Raw genomic sequence first — 22,500 nt, forward strand, 5'->3', positions numbered from 1 at the left:
TTTGCGGGTCTTGGGCAGATATCCGTTTGCGGGTCTTGGGCAGATATCCGTTTGCGGGTCTTGGGCAGATATCCGTTTGCGGGTCTTGGGCAGATATCCGTTTGCGGGTCTTGGGCAGATATCCGTTTGCGGGTCTTGGGCAGATATCCGTTTGCGGGTCTTGGGCAGATATCCGTTTGCGGGTCTTGGGCAGATATCCGTTTGCGGGCCTTGGGCAGATATCCGTTTGCGGGTCTTGGGCAGATATCCGTTTGCGGGTCTTGGGCAGATATCCGTTTGCGGGTCTTGGGCAGATATCCGTTTGCGGGTCTTGGGCAGATATCCGTTTGCGGGTCTTGGGCAGATATCCGTTTGCGGGTCTTCGTCAGATTTCCGTTTGCGGGTTTTGTATCTTCATTTATTGGTATTATATATTTTTATTTTTTGTAAATTCCTACAATAATTGTTCAAAATGTTTCGTATGTTAGGTATTGTTGCAGATTGCCCTTCAGCATGGTGTTTGCGACTTCGTTTCGAAGCATATTACTAATCTGAAGTAGATTGCTTTGAGTGGTATTTCTCTGCACTTTAAGTTTTATTCTAGTAATCTTATGCAGTGCTACGGACATTTTCATTTTAAATTCTGCTGCAATAGAGCAAGTCTTACGATGCAATAGGGTTTTTCTTGAGGTTTAGAGAGGCCTAACCCGACTACCATAGCCTTCCTAGTATGGGGTATATAAAGTTGATTTAAACTTAATTATTGTAGGCTCAAGTGGTAATGAACTAGTAATAAGACTTAGTATTTATAAAGCCTTGCTTGCTGCTCCTTGTCTTAGTATTTTGAAACTCAAAAGATGGCCCAGCTGATTGTAACCAATACAGCTTTTGGTTCTTCCACTTGCTAGAACATTTTGGGCCTTAATATATATATATCTTCTTTCAGGTCAGGGTGTGTCGTTAAGCGTGCCGCAGTGAGTTACTGAATAATCTTGGATGTACCGATACCTTATGACTAAACAGGGTTAATTGGTGAGTAACTATTTGTTGTTTTCTTTAGTTGAGTGGCTTGAGCAACCCCCCGACATTTTTTTTAGCTTAGCTTTTTCAGAATCAAAACTGTTTTCATTTTACGTTCAGGCTTTTTAATTTTTTTTTTTTTTTTTTAACCTTGGTTTTGAGAACTTTGATAATTTATGCAGTTATCCCTTAAAATTGCTAAGGTTAAAATGTAACTTTTCCACCTTTGAACATTTCAAGAAATTTTAGTTTTCAGCTTCAGAGCTTTTGTTTTAAAGTATTTAATTTTTTTATTATAGTTTAGTTATATTTAAGCACATCAAAAGTCTGTGGAAGTTTGTGTGTGGAAGTTTAAGGTTAAAACGTAACTTTTCCACCTTCGAACATTTCAAGAAATTTTAGTTTTCAGCTTCAGAGATTTTGTTTTAAAGTATTTAATTTTGTTATTATAGTTTAGTTATATTTAAGCACATCAATTTTGAAAAGTTTGTAGTGTAAATCTATTTTTTTTTTTTTAGGTTAGTGGATTTAAGCTAGTTTAATTTATTTAAATTCTGCATTTTGTGGTTTATCTTGTAATTTCAGCTAGTTTTGTTTTTTAGAATTATAAAGTTGTCTCTATTTTGGAATCTTTAAGTTTTTGAACAGTAACAATTTTTAAAGCTCCTGAGTAATTATTTCAGCTTCAAAAGTGTTTTGCATTTTAAGTTGTAAATTTTGAAAAGTTTGTAGTGCAAAGTTTGTAGTGTAAAATTATTTTTTTTTTAGGTTAGTGGATTTAAGCTAGTTTAATTAAACTTTTGCATTTTGTGGTTTAATCTTTTAATTTCAGCTGGTTTTGTTTTTTAGAATTATAAAGTTAAGTCTCTATTTTGGAATTTAAGTTTTTGAACAGTAACAATTTTTAAAGCTCCTGAGTAATTATTTCAGCTTCAAAAGTTTTGCATTTTAAGTTTTGCATTTTAAGTTTTGCATTTTAAGTTTTGCATTTTAAGTTTTGCATTTTAAGTTTTGCATTTTAAGTTTTGCATTTTAAGTTTTGCATTTTAAGTTTTGCATTTTAAGTTTTGCATTTTAAGTTTTGCATTTTAAGTTAAAATTTTCTGTGCTAACTTCCGAAGTCCACCTTTGCCGGGGTGGCGGTGCCACCTGCCAGGCAAAGGTGGACTTTTATGTTGTGCATGGTGACTTGGTCACCATGCACAACAGGAAGTTCAAAAACAAGCATGGTGACTTTGTCACCATGCACAACAGGGGTTTCAAACGAACCAACTTCTATCTTAGGTTAGAACTGCGAGGTTGATAGTTTTCGTGTAGCTAGGACTTAATGGATATGGTACTTGAAATATAGGATAGGATAGAATAGCGTGAAGAACGTGCTGATTTTATATAGATGCAAGGCTTAGGATAAAGGTAATAAACGCTAAAGTCTCTTAAAGTTGCTGGGAATAGACTGGGGTAAAATTAAAAAAACCCGATAGTCAGACCTGGGGAGACATTTGACAGTGGAAGTTAATAGCAGAGGGTATTACAGTACTTCAGCCCTTTGTTTGGTCATGAGATGTAAGTTTGAATATATTAGTGCATCTGAGAATAGGGTAGGGTAACTGTGTGACATACTTTATTAGTGCAGCTGAGAATAGGGTAGGGTAACTGTGTGACATACTTTTGTAACTTAGAATTTCATTCCCACTGGTAAATAGGAACTAGACAGGTAATAGGTGGATCTTAACGATTTTCTAAGAGGCCTAGGTCTTGGGATTTTAAAGAATTTTTTTTTACACCATTGTCCTGGACTTGTCAGGTATTCTAATAGGCTGGTTAATAGTGGAAATTGTAATTCAAATTTGGGTAGTCTTGTTAACGTCGTTCCGTCCGCGCGCTCAACAACCCTCTCCCCCCCCCCCTTACTCTTCAAGCAAAGCTTTCATGTTAGGAAATCGACAGTTCAAATTGCATTGCATATTTATCCCTTATTCAGAATTCCCATTCTGAATTCCCAAACTTAAATTTCTCGCCCCGTGGGGTTGTGCAGTTTCAATTCCTTTAGACTGGATACTAAAGGACGAAAGTAGTCTGCATTGCATGGCACCTTTCATAGTTACGTAGCACTAAAGTTAGGTGCGGTTGTTTCAGTGTAAGATTGGCGCCCTATTAAGTATATCTTAAAGGATGGCACTCTTTATCCTGTTACCTTTTTGGGAGTTTGAAGGAACAATTATGTATGGGATTATTTAAATTGATAGCTGTTTGAAGTAACAATAATACAAATACATGGGAATGTTAATGGGAAAGTTTGCTCATACGATATATTATTAATTATAATAACCTTAGCATAGCTGCTGGGACTAACTAAAAAGGCTATTTTCACTTTAAGAGGGTAGGTTATGTCATGGAAACTTTTAGTATATTCAAAAATCAACTACTTTTCTTATGCACAGGCTGTTGGTGTAGCTGCAGCAGACCGTAACATCAACACTTAATACTAATGGAAAGCAACGCTTTTCGTTAAGACTGAATATCCTGCGAGGATTCGAAGCGCTCTGAATTCGGTTACACAGACAACTATGCATATCCTGTGAGGATTAAGAGTGCTCTAAATTTAGTTACCCTGACAACTGCAGTAGAACTCAACTTCTAGATAATAAAATCGCAGGAATAAAGTCGCAAAGTCATAATTTTATGGCAAAGTTTTGTGGTAAAAATCAAATATTTAACTTTTTTACATTTTAACCTTTTTTTTATATTCTGTAAATGTTCTGATGTGTAAAACAAATAAATACAAAGAATTGAGTAAAATCATATGATTACATCCTAGATATACATGAAATAAGCAAAAAATACAAATTACTGCAATGATACTCTTAATTACTGCAAATAAAAGCAGATTCCTTGTGATGTACCAAAACCAATGATAAAATAAAGGTTTCATCCACACAAATAAATGTCCAAGTACGTCTGGAATAAAGCCACATGTACTGAAAGTATCAGAAAAGTATATAGTCCAGTGAATGTGTTCACTTTCATTATTTCAGGGATGTATGTACACAGAATAAGTAAACTACAGTTACTTATTGTTCCTTACTTGACCTAGACAGCAGAGAGGATTAGCGTATACAGGTGGCAGAGTATGGATAGCAATTATAGGCTTATAAGATCACCGCATTTTATAAAGAAAAACTTCATTTTATGTACATAAGTGAATTTGTTCGCTGTAGATAAAAACCTTTACTGCTGTCCGTTGCTGAATTAATAAACTAAATGACGACAGGTAGATCCGCATAACCCTGCTTTTAGGCTGAATGTAGATTCGTGTGTACTTACATGCTTCTAGGAATTTCACACATTTCACACCATTAGCTATGTATAAATGTCTATTAGTAAATATTGTAAAGATACAGATAGTTGTTTACACGAGAGGCAGAAAAAGTAAAATATTTCTGCTGGAATAGGTTTAGCTTTGTATTGAAACATGATTATATGGGAGTCACTTGTCTAGTGTTTGTCAATGCCAAGATATACCACTCTTTCCTTAGGTATGATATTAAGATCAGTATTACTATTTTTAAGAATGTTTTGAAGTTCAAAATACACACATACTGCATAACGGAGTCAACGTAAGACCTTCCCATAGGGCAAAAGAAAAAAAAAATCGAAAATTCGACTAGTCAGTCAGTCCCAAATGGGCTAATCCGGTTAAATATTTTCATACATGTAATGCCATAATGTATATACAATGTCTATAAGTCATGTATTGCCAGTTAATAAATGAAAAAATATTTTTTTAAGTGGTAACGACTTAAATTTGACTGACTTGATTGTTTTTGTTTGATTACCGGCCATCGTTCCTAGCCAAAATTGTGAATTTTTCCCTGTGACTTTATTACCGGTCACCACAAACTGTCACTTTTTTAACTGTGACTTTTTATCCTGGCCAAAATTAAGACTTTTTCCCGACTTTTTTCCTGTGACTTTATTACCGGCCACTGTTTAACCAAGTGAAGGGTAAACTATTCAAAATTTCGCGTAAGTGAATACAGAAGGACATATAAAAGTTCGCAGAAGTGAATTTACAGGACGACGTTTTAGTATATAAACATAGTACAAAGGAAAGGAAATGTGTTAAGCACACAAATTTGTATATATGATGGGAATGTGACTGGGGAGGGATTTGGGGTTATTTATATTACAATGCTTAGTTACTTAAGGGGTGGCTAATTATGTTTGTATATTAGATTTACAATATAATTACATCGTGTAACTACATTATTACATTAGTTTTATATTGTTTCTTGTTCTTATGGGTCTAATAAATTTATTGATTTCTTCTGGAGTATTTGGTTGGCGATTATTATGGGAGTGACCTTGACCTTTCGTATACAACGTAAAACGTCGCACAATGGTCTGGAAATAAATACTGCTGCACTTTGACTCAAAACAATGAAAAGCTGAAAATTATTTTAATCTGCGGCCTGCAATCCATTTCGCCCACATACCCACGAGAACGCGCGCGCGCGCACAATGGGTAATAACACCGTGTAACCAAAAAAAAAAATTGTTCCTGGCTTGTAATAATTTTTTTCGTGTTGCTTAGGTCCTACATAAAGAAAAAAGTGCTATTGCACCATATAAAGTTTGGGTTTGTAAAAAATACTAGGTTATTCATTAAAATTTATTAAAAGACTATTTTTTCCAAAACTTACTGTGTATATTATGTTTTAATCATATATTTATAATTTATCACTATCAGTAATAAAGAAATAACGACATCGTTCCAGAACATTCTTACACGAAAGATATAAGTGCGCGCGAAATATCGCGAATATTCTAGAGCCTAGAGTAGGGTGAATCGCACCAACGATTGTCAGTCGATGACTTAATCAGGGATATGGGTCTGACAAATTCCAATGCAGAGTTATTCCTCTCCAGGATGAAGCAGTGGAACTTGGTCAAGGAAGATGTGCATATTACAGGTCAGAGTTCGGCACGAACCTTTCTCAGGCTTTTACACTCTTAGGGATGGTCTCTGTTTCTGCCATGACGTACATGGACTATTTGACACTATTGGAGTGCCGTTTGTGCCCAGCGAGTGGAGACTATGAATAGGCAGCTCCACCACAAGTTTAAAAGCTGTCCTCCTCCACAATTATAAGTTACCGACGCTCCCTCTAGCTCATTCAGTCTACATGGAAGAAGATTACTAGAGTGTGAAAGTTCTCTTGGAAGCTCTACAATACAGCAACTACAATTGGGAAATCATTGGTGATTTCAAGATGGTGGCTTTCCTGCTTGGACTCCAAGGAGGATTTATCAAATTTCAATGCTTCCTCTGCCTTTGGGACAGCAGAGCTACTTCTGACCACTACAAAAGAAAGAACTGGGAGCAGCGAACAGAATTTGTAGTTGGGACCCGGAACGTCGTGTGGGAGCCACTGGTTGATCCTAGAGTTGTGCTCATGCCGCCACTGCACATTAAGCTGGGGTTGATCAAGCAGTTCGTGAAGGCCCTAAACCAGGAATCATCTGCTTTCAAGTACCTTCTTAAGTTTTTCCCCAAGTTATCTGAGGCCAAAATCAAAGGTGGAATATTTGCTGGACCTCAGATAAAGAAGGTTCTTGAGTCTACTGAGTTCTCCAATAAGCTCAGTAGTACTGAGAGAGCAGCTTGGAACTGCTTCAAAGCAGTTGTTAAGGGCTTCCTGGGCAACTACAGAGCAGAAAACTACCAGCAACTTGTGCAGGATCTAATAAAGGCTTTTGGAGCCATGGGATGCAGGATGTCCCTGAAACGCCATATGCTGGATGCTCACCTGGACAGATTCAAGGATAATATGGGCTCCTACTCAGAAGAACAAGGCGAGCGATTCCACCAAGATGTGAAAGAGATAGAGAGGAGGTACCAGGGCCACAACAATCAAAAAATGATGGGTGACTATATCTGGAACCTACTGTGCATTTTAGGACCGTGTCCAATAGATTTTCGTAGATAAAATTTTACCACAGCCTAATTGGCAAAAATATGCAGTGACGTCTAATATGGATAATTAAGGCACTTATCAGAGGAAATCAAAGAAATTTAAAGGGAAACTTAGCTAAATCCAGCAGGCTTGTAGATAGAGGCTAGTAAAACGTCATTACTGAAGGCCCTCCCACTCATTGATGCACTTTCCTAGACACCCCGCCCATATACTTTATGAATGAAGACTCAGACGTTGGTAGTAGTAGTAATAGTAGTGTATGGAATTCTTATATTGTTTCACACACTCAAACACCTACCTTACATTCTCTCTCTCTCTCTCTCTCTCTCTCTCTCTCTCTCTCTCTCTCTCTCTCTCTCTCTCATCTTTTCGATGAGTCTCTTATGTTCTGAATTTTAACATACCTTTTTAGTGTGTGTAAGGAAGCGTGAGTAAATGTATTTATTGTATGTACGTGTTCCAGTATGAGAGCATGTTCTTATGTGCAGTTTTTAATTTCACTTAACTCGTTCAGCATCATAATGAATGACCTATTGGGTCCCAGTGCTTGGCCTCTGGCCTAGACCTGATATTTTAATCTAATCCTTCGGGCCAACCCTATGAGAGCTGAAAGTCAGCTCAGTGGTCTGGTTAAGCTACCTTAATAATAATAATCTAAGTGGAGTACAATAAGGGAATGGGTATCAAATGAGAATATTAATTGTGTAATACAGTTTCATGGCGCAATTCACGTTTCCTTTAACTTGAAATATGCACCAAGTCTTACAGTAACACACTCTGTGAAAACCATTGTTACTCTGGAGTTTCTGTTGTTTCTTATTGTCTCAAAAGTTCCAGTTCACGTGTACCTGCTTATTCCTGCTAAATGAGTGTAACAACGCAAGTGCTCTAACCATAATTTCCTTAATGCATAATCAGCCCCATAATAAATCCACAGTGCTTGGTATAGCTCACCACTCCCCCTTCATTATTTCATTTGTATGCTTCTGTGTCAGTTTTGTTGCTTCTATAGTCTATACGCTTGATTCACTAACTCGAAACTGACACTAATGTTTGCTGTAGGGTTGTTGAGTGGTTATCAGTGAGTCTATGTATTCCCGGTTTTATCTATTTATTTATTCTTTTATGGATCTGAAGTTACTTATTCGTTCAATTTTCAGTTGTTTTGATTATTTCATTTACATCGTTTATTATATATATATATAATATATATTTAATCATAACTACATTGTAGTGTTGAATGATACTTGTAACTCATAGTCCAAGCGCTTGGGCTGTGCCCTAAATTTTTTAATCCACTAATCCATTTATAGTATATTATCTTACAGTTTCGATAATTATCGCATATCCTACTCAAGGTATTGCTTATTGTACAAGAAGGTCAAATATTTGTGTTTCTCCAATCATTATCATACTACTGGGAACCTTACTATTACGTCTGATGTCATAGTTTACGTCACAGCTAGCCTCTTTCTGGTGCTTACTAAATTTAGCCAAGTTTCCCTTTAAATTTCCTTGATTTACTCTGATAAGTGCCTTAATTGTCCACATTGGACATCAATGCACATTTTTGCCAATTAGGCTGTGGCTTCAAATAGCTATTTCCAAAATACGATCCATATCCGAGGCTTTGGTACGATTTTATCGACGAAAATCAATTAGACACGGCCCTGAAATGCACAGTAGTGCGAGAATGCGACCTAAACTGCAACCGCAAATCGAGGAAATCCAGTCATTTCTGATGTGTGTAGTTATTTCAAAAGTGTAATATGCTTTTATTCGTTTGCTTTTGATAAGCTTGTGTCATGGAATAAATATACTTACTTTATTAATTGAATTTTATAAACTGGCTCATTTTAAAAAGGGTATTTTCTTGAGAAATATCAAAATTTTGAAATTTCAAAGTCCTGACCACAAACCCAAACTTCTGATTAAATAATGGTGGTTTTTTATAATAATTTGACATAACAAACAAGGAAATTACCTTTAGAACCGGGGAACAAAAACTGTGTTACACGGTGTAATCTGTGTTGAAAATATCGAAATGAACTATAATTATCGATAACCATGTAGAGGACTGAAGAGCACGAGGAAAATGACAGCAGGTGTCCAGGGAATAGTGACCCAGATTAGGAATGGGGAACTCTGTGGTCAAAAACAACCTTTATAATGCCACTTGGAATTTGGGTGTGCCGATCCGCTGGACCTTTTATTTTACAAGTGAAAAGGTGCTTTTACACTTGCCCACTCACTACAACACCACCACCCAGGCAGCACTCCCTTCTCTAAGTGCACGTAAAACGAATTAACCAGGTATAATACTGTACATTACCTGTATGTCTGGAATCGGATTTATCCAACTGTTAGTGGCTCCTTTTAATTTACCTTTTATATTCATAGAAATGAGTACGAGCTGCAAATAATATCAATCACTGTTAGGAGTTGTTCTGTACCTAAAATTGTTTTATCCTGTGCGGTTCGCTTCATAGCAGGAAAATGTTCTTGTGTTACCCGAGTAAATTTTCTTTCCAAAGAACTATCACAGACGTAGGGGAAGCTGGCATAAAACCCCAGCTTTGGTATAGTAGGATATTCTACTGGCTGGGAGAAGAAATTGTTTAGTAATTTTCCGCAAATCTTACTGACAAAATTAGCAGGAAAACAGTTGTTTTTAAAATAGTTTGCTAAGAATATATATTCCTCGTGAAACATGTCCCAGTTTGAAGTAAGCCGTAAAGCTCTGTGGAATAATGCATAAACAGAATTAAATTTAGAATTAAAGTAGCATGACCTATAAAAATTCGAGCCCAATCCGGTAAAAGTTCGCTTTCTAAAACAGTAGTGTTAAAAGCATCATTTTGCTTGTAACAAGGACGTCAAGGAAGGAAAGCTGATGGTTGGACTCACTCTGGAGCGTGAACCTGACGTCACAACGTTAATACCTGGATAAAAGGAACAGACAGCACAGCAATACATAGTTAAAGGTTACAGACAGCCCAGTAATACCTAGATAAAAGGGACAGTCACCACAGTAATACCTGGATGAAGGGGACAGACATTACAGTAATACCTGGTTAAAGGTGACTGCCAGCACAGTAATACCTGGATAAAAGGGACATTAACCACAGTAATACCCGGATAAAAGGGACAGACAGTACAGTAATACCTGGATAAAAGGGACAGTAATCACAGTAATACTTGGGTATAAGGGACAGACAGCACTGTGATATCCGGGATAAAAGGGACAGATAGAACAGCAATACCTGGATAAAAGGGACAGTCACCACAGTAATACTTGGGTATAAGGGACAGACAAACACTGTGATATCTGGATAAAAGGGACAGCCACCATAGTAATATCTGGATAAAAGGGACTGTCACCACAGTAATACCCGGATAAAATGGACAGACAGTACAGTAATACCTGGTTAAAGGGGACAGACAGCATAGTAATACCTGGATAAAAGGGACAGACAGTACAGTAATACCTGGTTAACGGGAACAAGGTTGGAGGAATACTTTATGCTGTATTTCAGTTTATTTTATACTTATATATATATATATATATATATATATATATATATATATATATATATATATAATACATATATGTATATAATTATATATATATAATATATATATATATATATATATATATATATATATATATATATATATATATATATATATATATATATATATATATTGTATATATAATGTGTGTGTGTAATTTTATTCATGGAACAAGAACACCAGTGTTAAAATCCATAAGATTGGCTATATTCTCATTATCAACATTTCAATAATTTTCTGTTGTCTTATATATATATATATATATATATATATATATATATATATATATATATATATATATATATATATATATATATATAATATGTGTGTGTGTGTGTGTAAGTATAAAATGAACTAAAAGCATAAAGTATTCCTGCACCGAACCTCATTCGCTATAATGATCGAATACGCGCAAAGTATCAGTGCCTCACATTTTTCCTTTGAATATTCGTTAAATCTTTGTCGTGAAACCTCCATCCCCAGAAGTGAAGTTCAACATCACGCAAGGATTGTCTGTACGTATCCTCGATCGCCTTGCATATTTCAACCTGCGCTTGAGGCATGCGGTTCTCTTCTGCAGGAATAATAGCCGGAGGGGCTCTATTAGTATTGGATGCTGAATATACCGGATATTGTAGGAGAGATATCACTCCATTATTTCTAAGTCTTCGGACTGCTGTAAGCCATTATTCTTGTCTATCCAAGAGAGTAGAGAAACCAGTTTAGTTGTGCCTGACATAACGCGTCTGTATTTGGTATCTTGCAACTTATTGCAAGAGATCAAGGTAAGAGACGGGAAAAAATCACAAAAATATAAAAATTCTAAACAATCTCGGTTTTTTTTATATATTTGTAAATACATTAGACATACACGGATAATAGCATATAAGAGGCATGAAATACGACAAGGATCATCTGTCCACAGTAATAAAATGCGCCTTACTAAAAGTAAATAAGGATATTCAGCCAAACGAGCAGTTAGCATAGTTGTATGGATTGATAGTGGTAAACAATATAAAACAAGTAAGTAATGCGCCGGATTTTCCTCGGCGCAATCGAGTTTTGGGTACAGTCGCTACAGCGTATAATCAAGGCCACCGAAAATATATCTATCTTTCGGTGGTCTCTGTATAATGCTGTATGAGCCGCGGCCCATGAAACTTTAACCACGTCCCGTTGGTGGCCTATCTTATATCGTTACCAGAAGCACGATTGTGGCTAACTTTAACCTTAAATAAAATAAAAACTACTGAGGCTAGAGGGCTGCAATTTTCTATATTTGTTGATTGGAGGACGGATTATCAACATACCAATTTGCAGCCCTCTAGCCCCAGTAGTTTTTAAGACCTGAGGGCGGACAGAATAAAGTGTGGACGAACAGACAAACTAAAAAGGAAAAGGAAACAAGTAAATATTGCGCCGAAGTTTCTTCTGCGCAATCGAGTTTTCTGTACAGCAGCTACAGCGTATAATCAAAACCACCGAAAATAGGTCTATCTTTCGGTGGTCTCGATATGATGCTATATGACCCGGAGCCCATGAAACTTTAACCAAGGCCCGGTGGTGTCATATCCTATATAGTTGCCAGAAACACGACTATGGCTAACTTTAACCTTAAATAAAATAAAAACTACTGAGGCTAGAGGGCTGCAATTTGGAATGTTTGATGACTGGAGGACGGATTATCAACATACTAATTTGCAGCCCTCTAGCCTCAGTAGTTTTTAAGATCTGAGGGCGGGCAGAAAAAATGCTGACAGGAAAAAGTGCGGACCAGAAAAGGAAGAACTAGACAACAGCCAATATACCCGTAACATTTGAAGTAGGTACGAAGCTATCTAATGAACAGCTGAATAAACCATATACTACCTTTAAGTTTTGCTTTTGTTCTTCTAATGCAGATATTCTGATATTCTGTAATAAGAAGATCCAGTTCTTTTATTGCTTTATAAAATATTTTGAAGTCTTGGTGTGTGAAACTATGGTCGTACTGGTGAGAGTGATTTCTAATTGCTGAGTGTTGCAGTCTTGTCAGTGGAAGCCCTGTTCTGACGCTCCTCCTCATGTGTTCAGAAATTATGTTGCGACTAACAGTTGCAACTGCCAATATAGCTGGTGTTACAGCCGAGTGAACTGGTAAACAGCACAACAAAAAGCCAACAGGCCGTGGTTCCTTTTTCCTTAGGCAAGACCTTATTGTAAATTTAATAGTAAAAACAAACCTAAACTGTATCTGTGGGTAGGCATTTCGAACTATTTTGATTTTTTTTTTATATTCCAAAGCTAAGGTTTCCCAGGTATGAAAATGTATATAGCTAATATCCTATGGTACACGGAAATTTGGGACTTGTGGATTAAATTTCTTATCAAAAAAGACCCCAAGAACTTTCTGAAACAAAGGGATTGGGAATGAATTAGAACAAAAATAATCCTGTAAATATTGAATCTCCTGATCAAATCTGATAAAATTGTAACAAATTTTGTATGCACGATTGACAAGGGTCTTTATCCTATTTATTTGGTAAAGAAGTGGCGAAAAGCTTAAGAAATAAAGACCAAGTCCAATGCGTGTGGAGTTTATGTAAACTAAAGCAGAAAACGTGCTGTCTCTGACAATGGTCGTGTCAAGGAATGGAAGTGTGCAGTTATTTTCATTTTCACGTGGATTTCATATTTGGATTTGTGAATTTGAATAGTCAAGGTATCTATGTATATGACTGACTTCTTTGAAGACGAAAAATGTGTTGTCTGCATATCTTCAGTAGAAGATAGGTTTAAATTCACCAAAAGAATTGTTTAGGCATATAGTGTCCCAGTGACATAAAAAAGGTGTTTGCATAGCAGCAAGGGAGAGGTGAACCATTTGTTACTCCATCAGTCTGAGAGTATAGTTTGTTAACAAATGTAAACACAGAGTCTCATGCAGCTGCCTATTCAACTGTTCATTAAATAGCTTCCTACCAACTTCAAATGTTGCAGATATTTTGGTCGCTGTGTAGTTTTTCCCTTTCCTTTTCTCTGCATTATTTACCACCATCAATCCATTGCAACTAAGAAAACTGCTCGTTTGGATGACCGTTTATTTAATGTTTGTTTAGGTGCATTTGATTCCTGTAAACAGATAACTCTTGTCATATTTCATGCCTCTTACATAAAGTTATCTTTGTATATCTATTGTATTTATTTATATATAGATTTAGAATTTTTCGAATGTTTGTATTTTAATCGCTTATTATTTCTGTACTTTCTCATCTCTCAGCCTGATGACGGGGACAGAGATTTCCAAAATGTTGCTAATGACAATAGAACGATGATACGGATTTTAGCACAGCGTTCTTGTTCTTGATATGTATATATATATATATATATATATATATATATATATATATATATATATATATATATATATATATATATATATATATATACGCCCATACACATATATACGTATGTATGTATATGTATATGTATATGTATATATATATATATATATATATATATATATATATATATATATATATATATATGCTTATGGTGTGGTAATTGTTTATTGATAAAAACATTTCTTAATATCCTCCAGTTAACGGCGGAATCTCGAAGATAGGATAACAAATTCTGAAAACGAGGAAATTCTGTTACTTCCCATCCTGAACTCTTGCGGCAGATCCCTTGTCTAGATAACATACTGCTAATGCTATCTCTGTTGGACTCAAGTAACATCCTGCAAAGATAAGTAGAGATTTGTTACGGAAATTGTGCTGGCAGTATACATCAGGCAGATAGCGTGATTAAATTTATCAAGCGATTTATTTGTACGGCAATAACTTGCTGTACTTCTCTCTCTCTCTCGCTCTCTCTCTCTCTCTCTCTCTCTCTCTCTCTCTCTCTCTCTCTCGCCCTAATCTATTTATCTTACTCTCTTACGCAGGAAACATTCCCTCTCTCTCTCTCTCTCTCTCTCTCTCTCTCTTATCCTTATCCCCAATTTCTTTCTCCTACTCTCTTAAGCAGGAAATCTCTCTCTCTCTCTCTCTCTCTCTCTCTCTCTCTCTCTCTCTCTCTCTCTCTCTCTCTCTCTCTCTCTCTCCAGATTACCCAAAAGCCATTTAAATATTTTTTAAGCTCTTTCGAAACAAGCAAGGCAATTAGTCCAGTTGGGCGCATTTTAAAGTTATAATGAAGAGGAAATGATATTGTCGTAAGATAGTCGAGCAGTTGCTTAAATCATCCGCTGTTCTGCTTCTGAAATCTATTTTTCTCGTGAAATCCAATAACCCATGGTTTATCCTTTATATAATAAACATTTCTTTTGTAATATTCTTGCTGCGAGAAAATAATATTAATTAATCAACCAAAGACCGAGATGAAATCTATTATAGCTGTATCCTTAATATAAAATCAATTCCACTAATGCTGCCATTCTCTTTAACAAGATATGATATATATTATTATCTTTAGGTGGACCATGCTGCTAATTTCTCCAGGTTGACTGCCTTACTTTGCCGAAATATTTTCATATTTTTTGTTTTCCATTTCTAATCCCTGGGGTGGCCTCCCAGTTCTTCCCCTCCCCTTCCCTCCAGTCTTCTTGATCTCCGAGGCCTGTGTTTGCTCCTTCGTCCGGAATTATTCCCTTGCTGTCAATCTTTTTGTTTATGTTTTTTTTTTAAATCCTGATAAATCATATCACAAGCAATCTTGTCCTCAAAACTGGTTGCAGCGTTGCCTGCCATCGTTTTTTCACGAGCTGATGAGGGCGTTCTCTACGATAACTTTCGATGGTTTGTTCTTGTTATATCTAAAATCTACATTGGTCTAGTAATGATTGGCCAGTGCCAAAGTTGGTTGTAATGGCAGGTGTTTTGATTATGCTAGCTTGCTCTTTCCTTACACGATATCCCGCTCTGACCAAAATATACTTCGCCGCAATTGACACAAGGTGAATGGTAGACCCCGCACATCTTCTCCCCTTTCGTGGGTACCTTATTTCTGGTAACTTTGTTCCTAGTGTTAACTTTTTAATTCCCGACTAATCAAATACTTTTCAGTCTCTTGTTCAAATCCTTAATAATGTTATTGTTTGGAATGGCATGGGTATTTTTCTTGTTTGCACCGTCTTTGTCTTGGTGCCTTTCCCCATAGTAACGTTTCGTAGCCTTACTATGTGCCTTCCTCCACCAGTGAGTTGGGTATCGCAGTTCTTTAAAGGAAAAGAATAAGTATTCAGGCTCCTGTTCTACGTAAGGTGGACTGCAAGCCCGCTAGGTCCTAACAATCAATCTTGTCATCATCCCTATCTTATTATCCTTCGTGTGGCTCGAATACATGTTTATATAAGAGTTTACATGTGTCTGTGTACTCTATACTCTATTTCGTCGCCTACCTTTGTAAGTTTAACATCCTAGCAAAGGATTGTCCCTTCTTTTTCCTCCTCTAAAGTAAATTTAATATGTTCGTTAATCTGGCTGAGTTCAGCCAAACAACTAACCAACGTCTCTTTCTCCCCGCCCCCCCCCAAAAAAAAAAAACCGGTATATTACTAAACTACCGTCTACATAGCTAACCCATTTAACTATTTCGAGCGCTGGAATCTTGATTTTTCCCACCGCTTCCGTCTCCAGCCATTCCATAAATATATTTGCCAAAATGGGCGATGGGCTAGAACCTATGACAACCCTTTTCTTCTGAATAAAGTATTTATCTGCCCACTTAATCACGCCCCTGCTTAAGGCTGCCTCCAGTAATTTTAGGAATACATCTTTATCTCTATCACAATTATACGTAAACTCATCCTAGTTTTTTCTGATAATTTCTACAGTTTTCTTGACCAGTACGTTCGTGAATAATGACACTACACAGAACTGGCAAATTTACAATTTTCTACACAAATATAATTTAGTTTATTAATTGGATTTATATTGTGAATCAGATGCTCTTTGAATACTGTTCCCATCCGTTTTCCAATAACATTGGCCAGAGACCTCTTCAATCTTTTTTGTAGGGCTTTAACGGAGGCCACAATCGGCCTCAGTGGGCAGCCTTCCTTAAGTATTTTGGGGCTCCCGTATATATAAGGTATTTCTGGAGCCCCAAAACATCGAAGGTTAGTGGGCAACCTTCCTTAAGTATTTTGGGGCTCCCGTAGATATAAGGTATTTCTGGAGCCCCAAAACATCGAAGGTTAGTGGGCAACCTTCCTTAAGTATTTTGGGGCTCCCGTAGATATAAGTTATTTCTGGACCCCCAGAACATCGAAGGTCATCGTAGAGGACGCCCTCATCAACTCATGAAAAAACGATGGCAGGCAACGCTGGAACCAATTTTGAGGATAAGATTGCTTGTGATATCATTTATCAGATTTTAAGTAGAGCATAAACAAAAACACTGACAGCAAGGGAATAATTCCGGACGAAGGAGTAAGCACAGGCCACGGAGGTCAAGAAGACTGGAGGAAAAGGCAGGAAAAGAACTGGGAGGACTGGAAATGGAAAAAAACAGGTGTTGGGTGGGACAGATAACATAAATACCCGAGTGTAGCTGATATCCCCCAACTGCATTGGTCCCTGATGAAGAAGACTATATCCCTTTAAGAGCTTCTAGTAGTACTATATAAATTAAAGACTGGAATCTAAACCATCCCGTCTTATCGAAGCCTAATACGAATCAAATATATATATATATATATATATATATATATATATATATATATATATATATATATATATGCTATCAAACCATAATATCGTTGGGTGCTCAATTCCCTATATGCACTATAACTTTCACCCAAAGGGAATTATATTTGATAAGTGGTTCGTCAACGGCAAGTGACTTTGGCTACTGAGCCAACAAGAGGGATGTAAGTTGATATCGACTCCGCCATACATATGCCTGTCAAATGGCGATTCTGTATATACATATACATATACATACATACATATACAGTATGTATGTATATATGTATGTGTATAAGCTATATATATATATATATATATATATATATATATATATATATATATATATATATATATATATATATATGTATATATATATATATATGTGTGTGTGTGTGTGTGTGTGTGTGTGTGTGTGTGTGTATTATGCGTGTTTAGGTGTCGGAGTAGTGTATGTGTCTTATGCTGTGTGCATGCCGGTACCATTAGGTGAATGATGGTGAGTGATGACCATATTAGTGTTTTGTAACTGGGAAGGCTTCATAAGTGTCACGTGTTAATAGCAAAGGAAGAGGATATGGGTAGTCTTCTATATCCGCCGGAAGTGTCAGTTCGTATAGGAAACCGTTTGGCGTTACGTCTGCTTGCTGACCTCTTTCCGCTCACACTGACACTGGCGTCGGAAGCATCATAAAGCGTGAATGTGCTTTTTGTCACGTAAAAGGAAGCTATATTTCCTGGATGTAGTGGAAAGTCTTAGAAGAGGAAGGAAAATTACGATGACTAAAGATGACTTCCGTGAGACGGGCCATCGAAATTTAGGTGTTTGGTCGTTTTTCAGGAACATTGTGTTTGTCCACTGTCATTTGTCTTATTAACGTCCGTTGGTGCTTTGCCTGCTTGTGTGGCTGTGATAATCAGGACAGTAATACTGGCCTTCCTTTAATGTCTGAAGAATTGAAAATCATGTGGTTTTTGAGTGTCAATCACATAATCATACAATAAATTTTTCATGAACATTTTTTAGTCATAAATTATGGAGGCAACAGTAATCTTTACGAGTATTTGATATAAAATTAGAATAAAAATATTTAGATTGTGTAACGAATGTGAAACACGAGAAGCAATGCATTTCATTATTTCTGAAGTAAAAAAAATATTGAAAAGTATTGTTTTATTAGAATAATTGTTGGTAATCTACATAATACACTTTTCGAAATACTGTTCGATATACACATAGGAATATTTTCTTCAACCCCGTTTTTTCCGACACTAAAGTCTCCTTAAAAAGATGAAGCAAATTCCCTATTAACTTTATGCATGGAACAGAGATTGCTTATGTATTCTTGTGAAGATCCAAGCACACAGTCGTAGGGCACTTTAGCTTGCAACGGCAATTGTTGGCAAACAAATTGTTCTCAATCTTCTCCAGGTTTATTGCCCAATAACCTGGGGTTGGTAAAGTTATCAGTATGGTGAGTGCTACAATCTCTTATCTGAGTAACGAAAGATTGATCTGAGGACCTAACACTGGAACTGTTTGTTTTTCAGTACCTGAGAGACGTTGAGATCAGACCAGAAAGTGTCGAAAATATAAACTCTATAGCAGCTTATAATCATATCCAGGGTTAAAGACACAATGTCTACAAAGAATTAGTAACCAAAAGACACGACTTGAGGTTGCCATTTGAATTTGAATCAAAAGCTTCTGAGGGTTTTACATGATGCACTGATTAGAAAAGGGACATACATTTCCCTAGGAGAATTTCACATCAGGATTATGACAACTAAAAAAAAGTTGGGCTGAAACTTCAGAGTAAGTCTGTGCAGCAGGCTCGCTGTTGTTCCAGAATGACCACTGTTCACAGAAGGGAGTTAGGAGTTTATCAAGTGACAAACTGCAGCTTTGAACTGTGGTCTCGTTTCTCTTATTTAACTACCCTACAACGTCTGACTTGTGCTTGTTTCCTAAACACATATCTCACCTACAAGCCACGATTTGCTCTCACAGCTACACAGACAAACAAGCTCGCATCTGCACGCATACACACAAGCACTGTATCTTGTGGTTACTGATGATCTGTTTCAAAAACACTTCAGTTCAGATTTCTAGTTCCATGCATAGCCAGTCTCTGCCGGAGTTATAGCAACGTTAATATTGTTCGAGAGCTCTGTGTAAAGCTTTGTACAATGGTTTCAAGATCTTTATGGTGGCATTTATTGCAATTGAACCATTAAATTCTTGTCTGATATAGGAGCTTTTATATTCTTTTATATTTTCATAAAATTCTCTCTCTCTCTCTCTCTCTCTCTCTCTCTCTCTCTCTCTCTCTCTCTCTCTCTCTCTCTCTCTCAAGAAACTGAACAATTATGTTGAACTACTTGTGAGTGGCTGTCCATATAAAACGAGTAACGCTTCTTCTAGCGTACTTTGCCATTATGTTTCATATGTATCCCCTTGGGCTGTGAGTACGTTCAGGCAGAGGCTTGGGTTCATTTGTTTCCTTTTCAGTTTTCTATAAAAGAAGGCTATTGTGACGGCTTTGTCTGTCCGTCCGCACTTTTTCTGTCCGCACTTTTTCTGTCCGCACTTTTTCTGTCCGCACTTTTTCTGTCCGCCCTCAGATTTTAAAAACTACTAAAGCTAGAGGGCTTCAAATTGGTGTGTTGGTCGTCCACCCTCCAATCATCAAACCTACTAAATTGCAGCCCTCTAGCCTCAGTAGTTTTTATTTTATTTAAGGTTAAAGTTACCCATAATCGTACTTCTTGCACCGCTATAGGTACCAACAACACAGGCCACCACCAGATCATGGCTGAGTTTCATGCGCCGTGGCTAAGCGTTTCATGGGCTGTGGCTGAAAGTTTCATACAGGAATATATGCTGTACAGAAAACACAATTGCACCGAAGAAACTTCGGCGCATTTACTACTTTTTTTTTTACTTCAGTCTGGAGCCTCCTTTCTACATGAGTCGCGTGTTTGTCTAAGAAGGACAGTTTATTATTGTTGTTGAACCTAAACTCCTTAATGAAGGTTTCATGGAATTCTTGTAATTCCTCTTCACCATGTAATTGCAGTAGATGACGGATTTCTTTTAGCAGGCAAATACACTCGTCTCCACGGATTCATTATACAAGTTACCGATCAGAACTCACACGGGTTAGCCCTTGTTAACAGGGATCCGAAAAGGTTCATTGGGGAGGATTCGGGGAATGTCCATTGAAAGGGGGCTGTGATTCTGTAAGCTCTGTCAAGTATCAACTGCATAACAATATTTGATGGGAAATCAGTGAAAAGGAATTGCACGTCCAAAGAGGCCATAGTTCCTTAGGGTGTACAGTAGTCCTCTTGAACCACGGCAGAAATTCCGCAGACGATCGAAGCCTGTATAAAGGGCACATTGCCCAATAAAATAGTTACGTTTTTTGGCTACTTGGTATAAAAGGGTGGGGGTCTAACCCATGGAGTAGGATTTAAAAATCTACACACACACACACACACACATATATATGTATGTATATATATATATATATATATATATATATATATATATATATATATATATATATATATATATATATATATATATATATATATATATACATTTAGATATATATATTGTATATACGTGTATATATATATATATATATATATATATATATATATATATATATATATATATATATTATACTGTATACACATACACATATATGTATATATATATATATATTTATATATATGAAATTATCTTGCATTTCCGGAAAGGTCTGTCATTAGGTTTCACTCCAGCCGAAGATTTGTTTTGTAATTTTATGAGACGGGTCTCTGCTATCATTCCTATGTTGTCATCCCAGTTTTAAATACTTCATGTTTCCTGTCAAGGATTAAGTATTTTTTAAATGAATTAAAGGAAGTATTAGATTAAAATTAGCTTGATCTTTTAATATCTTTGTTTTAAAATCCTCTTAGCAGCATGAACTTGAAAATCATAGAACTAAAGACATCAGATGACAGCTCCTTGGAAAGGAAGAGTCAACAATTATGGAAGAAGATTCCATATAACCTACACTTTTGGGGTGTCTCATATCTATGGAATTTCGAATAATTTGTTCAAGGGCCATGGGCCAATTTGAAATGAGAGTCTATTGCTGAAACTTAAATTATTACTTCAGCATGAGCCATTAATAAATTCAGGCATGGCCCCAAGACTGATAATATGTTAATAAATCAATTGACTAGTTGATAAACATAGCAGTTCTGGTCTGATTGTCATGGTAACCAAGTGGTATCATTGAGTTCAAACCGAGTAAATAAGAGATGAACCAGTGGATGCTGTACTTGAATGGCAAAACACCCATGCTGTAGATTTCTGGAACTAAGATTGCTCCCAGATTTTATATCACATGTCTACTCGCAATTGGCGGGGGAAAGGGGTGAATTGTGGGGTACTTCATCCTTGAAAACCAGAAGTCTGTACCCTTCTGAAACTACCTATTCCTAAGGGAATTTGTTGTTTGATGTTTAAAGCAATTCTGAGTTCGACCTGATATTATTAGAAAAAGTCTTTATCACTGGTGATACAATTGCGTCAGTTAAGAACCATTTATGAAAACTACTTTGAAAAAAAACTGATTTGGGCGACAAAATAGGGCTGCAAGGCAGATGCCACACTACTGACTATTTTGTTGTCTTGTTAGCATTATTGTGGTGTGAGAGGATTTCTTCAAGAAGCCATCCATAAGAAAAGACCACAAAAATTTCTGCGGTCTTCTCTTATGGACAGCTTCTTGAAACAGTGATGCAATTTAATGTTCTCTGTTCAATATTATATCATACTCGGCGAAATTAAGCATAATATGAGCAAAAACGAGGCCTAGACTACATAATCAGTCCCTCACCCATTCACACTGCTTCATCGGATAGTTTCTAGAATTGTCATTCTCTTCTATTTTTATTTGTAAAGGTATATAGAATGGCCAACTTGACGGTTTCATCGTGTTCGACTAAAGAAGTTTATTCATGAATAAAAAAAAGAGAAAATAAGACCCGAAGAAAACAGTATTTTAAGCAGTATTTCAATCCCTCAAGAGAGGCAGGTTCGTAAGAATTAGCTACAAGGGAAGCATACCATAATTCAGAAACTTGGTAATTAATTCTTACATTACAGATAACAATATCCTTTAGACCCTCGCTTCACATACTACGAGTCAAAAGTGGAAATTGGTAAGGAATGAAAATGGGAAGCAACACAACGTATACCCTTTATCAAAGAAAGG

General features: G+C 36.5%; 1 long non-coding RNA gene across 2 annotated transcripts in view; it reads left to right on the top strand.

The window, feature by feature from the left end:
- LOC136828615 (uncharacterized) overlaps positions 1-22,500 on the top strand; it is a 382,648-nt gene that overhangs the window by 917 nt on the left and 359,231 nt on the right. The window contains exons 2-3 of one of the 2 annotated variants that reach the window (XR_010850145.1): positions 926-1,011; positions 3,441-3,763. This is a non-coding gene — a long non-coding RNA (uncharacterized lncRNA). Of the gene's footprint in view, positions 1-925; positions 1,012-3,440; positions 3,764-22,500 lie in introns of those variants that run through there. The other variant, XR_010850146.1, reaches the window with a different exon arrangement.

The sequence above is a fragment of the Macrobrachium rosenbergii genome, chromosome 43, assembly GCF_040412425.1.
Source record: "Macrobrachium rosenbergii isolate ZJJX-2024 chromosome 43, ASM4041242v1, whole genome shotgun sequence".
Taxonomy (NCBI): Eukaryota; Metazoa; Arthropoda; class Malacostraca; order Decapoda; family Palaemonidae; genus Macrobrachium; species Macrobrachium rosenbergii.